The 4049-nt window shown below is 45.3% G+C and overlaps 1 pseudogene; it reads right to left on the reverse strand.

Moving 5' to 3' along the window:
• Positions 1 to 3621: 3621 nt before the first annotated feature.
• On the reverse strand, positions 3622 to 3740 carry LOC133375812 (5S ribosomal RNA; annotated as a pseudogene).
• Positions 3741 to 4049: the final 309 nt, after the last annotated feature.

The following is a 4049-nucleotide window of genomic DNA, read 5'->3' on the forward strand; positions in this document are numbered from 1 at the left end:
GGTGACCGACCAGGAGAGAGACCTCGGGGTTGTAGTGGACAGCACGATGAAAATGTCGACCCAGTGTGCGGCAGCTGTGAAAAAGGCAAATTCCATGCTAGCGATAATTAGGAAAGGTATTGAAAATAAAACAGCCGATATCATAATGCCGTTGTATAAATCTATGGTGCGGCCGCATTTGGAATACTGTGTACAGTTCTGGTCGCCTCATCTCAAAAAGGATATTCTAGAGTTGGAAAAGGTTCAGAAGAGGGCAACCAGAATGATCAAGGGGATGGAGCGACTCCCTTACGAGGAAAGGTTGCAGCATTTGGGGCTTTTTAGTTTAGAGAAAAGGCGGGTCAGAGGAGACATGATAGAAGTGTATAAAATTATGCATGGCATTGAGAAAGTGGATAGAGAAAAGTTCTTCTCCCTCTCTCATAATACTAGAACTCGTGGACATTCAAAGAAGCTGAATGTTGGAAGATTCAGGGCAGACAAAAGGAAGTACTTCTTTACTCAGCGCATAGTTAAACTATGGAATTTGCTCCCACAAGATGCAGTAACGGCCACCAGCTTGGATGGCTTTAAAAGAAGATTAGACAAATTCATGGAGGACAGGGCTATCAATGGCTACTAGCCATGATGGCTGTGCTGTGCCACCCTAGTCAGAGGCAGCATGCTTCTGAAAACCAGTTGCCAGAAGCCTCAGGAGGGGAGAGTGTTCTTGCACTCGGGTCCTACTTGCGGGCTTCCCCCAGGCACCTGGTTGGCCACTGTGAGAACAGGATGCTGGACTAGATGGGCCACTGGCCTGATCCAGCAGGCTCTTCTTATGTTCTTATGTTCTAACCCTGAGGGACTCCATAGGTCAATAGCCAAGGGGTCGAGCAGGAGTCCCCCAGTACCACCTTCTGGGTTCGGTCCTCCAGGAGGGACTGGAGCCACTGTAACACAGTGCCCCCAAGTCCCATCTCAGCAAGGCGGCCCAGAAGGATACCATGATCGATGGTATCGAAAGCCGCTGAGAGGTCCAGTAGAACCAACAGGGACACACTCCCCCTGTCCAGTTCTCTGCGTAGGTCATCCACCAAGGCAACCAAAGCCGTCTCTGTCCCATAGCCAGGCCCAAAACCAGATTGAAATGGATCCAGATAATCCTTATCATCCAAGAATCTCTGGAGTTGGGCGACCACCACACACTCTATTATCTTGCTTAGAAATGGAATATTGGAGACTGGCCGGTAGTTACCCAGTAAAGAGGGATCCAGGGAGGGCTTTTTCAGCAGTGATCTTATAACTGCCTCCTTTAAGCATGATGGAATTCTGCCTTGTTGTAGAGAGGCATTAACTACTCCCCTGACCCAATCGACCAGTCCCCCACTGGTACTTCTAATGAGCCAGGAAGGGCATGGGTCCAGTACACAAGTGGTGGCATGCTATAGGAGATGAGGGCAAGGCTATCTATGCCTTGTTCTTTGCTGCCACTCCTCTCATGGATGGGTTCCTTGTTGCTCATCTGCTGTGCCCACTGGCCTGTGTGTGTTGTTGTTCAACGCCTGATCGGTACACAATAAGACTTATCCATGATTTGATTGTGGATGAATGTGCTGATTTGGTGTGCATTACCAAGACCTGGGTGGGTGAGCTGGGATGAGATGATCTGACCCAGCTTTGCCCACCTGGATACTCAGTGCAATACCAGCACAGGCTGCAGGGACAGAGGGGAGGAGTAGCTGTGGTCTACAGAACTTCCATCTCTGTCACCAGGAAACCACTCTGTCTTGGAACTGGCTGTGAGGGCCTGCTCCTGATGTCGGGCCAAGGAGACAGTATACTAGGGTTGCTGCTGGTGTACCGTCCACCCTGCTGCCCGGCACAAAAACATAACCAGTTTATATGGTTAATATATATTTATGCTATGGTATATGCTATGGGTATATGTAGGAGCACATGCATGTGCTCCTACATATACCCATAGCATATACCCATAGCATAAATATATATTAACCATTATATATATATATATATATATATACACACACACACACACACACACACCAAGAACTGCCTGACATCAGTGAGAAATTGCTGCTCTTACCTGCATTATAAAAACTGTAACTTTAGGGACTTGAGCTTGTTTCCCTCCTCCCCCCACCCAACTCCTTGTTCCCTTGTGTGTCATGTCTTTTTAGTCTATAAGCCTAAGTGGAGGGACGTGTAAGTCCCTCCGAGAGCCTTTTTGGCCAAAGAGTCGGGCATAAATGATATAAATAAATAAAGCACAGGTGCTCATGCAGCTCTGGAGGACTTATTGAGCAAGGCCTTCAGGTACTTGTAGCCATAGCTCAGTAGCAGTGCATCTGCTTTGCATGCAGAAAGTCCCAGGTTCAATCCCCGGCATCTCCAGGTAGGGCTGGGAGAGAATCTTGTCTGAAATCCTGGAGAGCCACTGCTAGTCAGTGTAGACAATACTGAGCTAGATGGACCAATGGCCTGACTCAGTATAAGGCAGTTTCCTATGTTCCTGTCAATGACTCTCAACAATAACAATGAAGGATGGGACCTGTTGAGACACAGAACTCCCAATGATGATCAAATACTAGGAGGAAACAAGAGAGCAGTTATCACCATCAAGTCCTGGTAACATGAATTAAAGTAGATTTGCTGTATATTTCTGCCTTCCTATATATATCAATGCCTGAACATCTCTATGTACTTATATATGCCTTTTATTATAGATAATGCTATTGGACATTTCTATATGCTTCTGCAATACTATACATTTACCATAAATATTACTCTATCATTGTATTCACATTTATAATAGTATCTTTAAAATATCTATAAGAAATGCTGTCAGTATGGAAACAGACAGAAATACGTTTGAGATAAAGCCAAGTATATTTATAACTTTCTCTGTCTTGTTTGTAAAACAAAGTTCAGTGCTGGTTACATTGCTTGAATGTGCTTTGGAACCAGCTAGTTGCCCAAGGCCACCAATGACAGAGTGGTCTATGTTACGATAACATAATGGATGTGTGGGTGTGAATGGATTTCTTTTTCTAGGGTTATGGCTGAAACTGGAGGCTTGGAGCTTCTGGGTGTGTCTGGAATACATCAAATGTTATAATTCTAGTGTAAGTCTGAGTGCCCTAAAAGAGATCTTGTGCCCAGCGCCTTTGATAGGCACCAAGCTGGTATGAGAAAGAAGAGATGCAGTCCTGGGAACACAGATGTGCCAAGAGACTGACATCACTGCAAGTGACAGCTGACTGATTGATGGATGAGATACCAGGGCTCAGTGAAGATATCAAAAAAACATCAGAACTTTATCTGCCTATAAAGACACTCCAGCTGTACCAGAAGATTTGAGAAGTTTTCTACCATAGCCCACCACCGGAGACTTCATGAGCATGCCACCTCTCCTTCTCCAAGTCTCTTCTTCCTTGCTACAGTACTGGTTGGCCACCAGCTACTTGCGTGAGTGTGTGAGTATGAAAGGTCAGTACTATTGTTGTTGTTATATGCCTTCAAGATGGTTACGACTTATGGAGACTCTATTAATCTTTTTGGATATATTCATAGGGTTTTCATGGTAAGAGGTATCCAGAAGTGGTTTATCATTGCCTTCCTCTAAGCCTATGACACCTGGTATTCCCAGGCAATCTCCCATCCAAGTAGTAACCAGGCCTGACCCTGCTTAGCTTCCAAGATCAGATGAGATCAGACATGTTTAGGGTAGTATGGCCGTAGGCTCAATACTATTGGGCATATCTAAGTTTGCATTTTACCATTCCTGCAATGGGTGACTCACAAGAGCACCTCTGGCTGTGTCAACTGCATATATTTCAATAAACCTCCTTCCCAAAACTCCTGCTCATTCCCACTATCTCCTGGCTTGTTCACCCAGGAGTGGCTTTGGGTTCATTGTAAGACTTAATTCCCCAACACTACATATCACTGCTTCTGAACTTCCCAGAAGTAACTGGCTGCTGGCCAGTGTCAGAAACAGAATACTGCTCTTGATGGCTCTTGAATCTACTCTACTTTTTCTGGAGACTTTG

This window comes from Rhineura floridana, chromosome 1, assembly GCF_030035675.1.
Source record: "Rhineura floridana isolate rRhiFlo1 chromosome 1, rRhiFlo1.hap2, whole genome shotgun sequence".
Classification (NCBI taxonomy): Eukaryota; Metazoa; Chordata; class Lepidosauria; order Squamata; family Rhineuridae; genus Rhineura; species Rhineura floridana.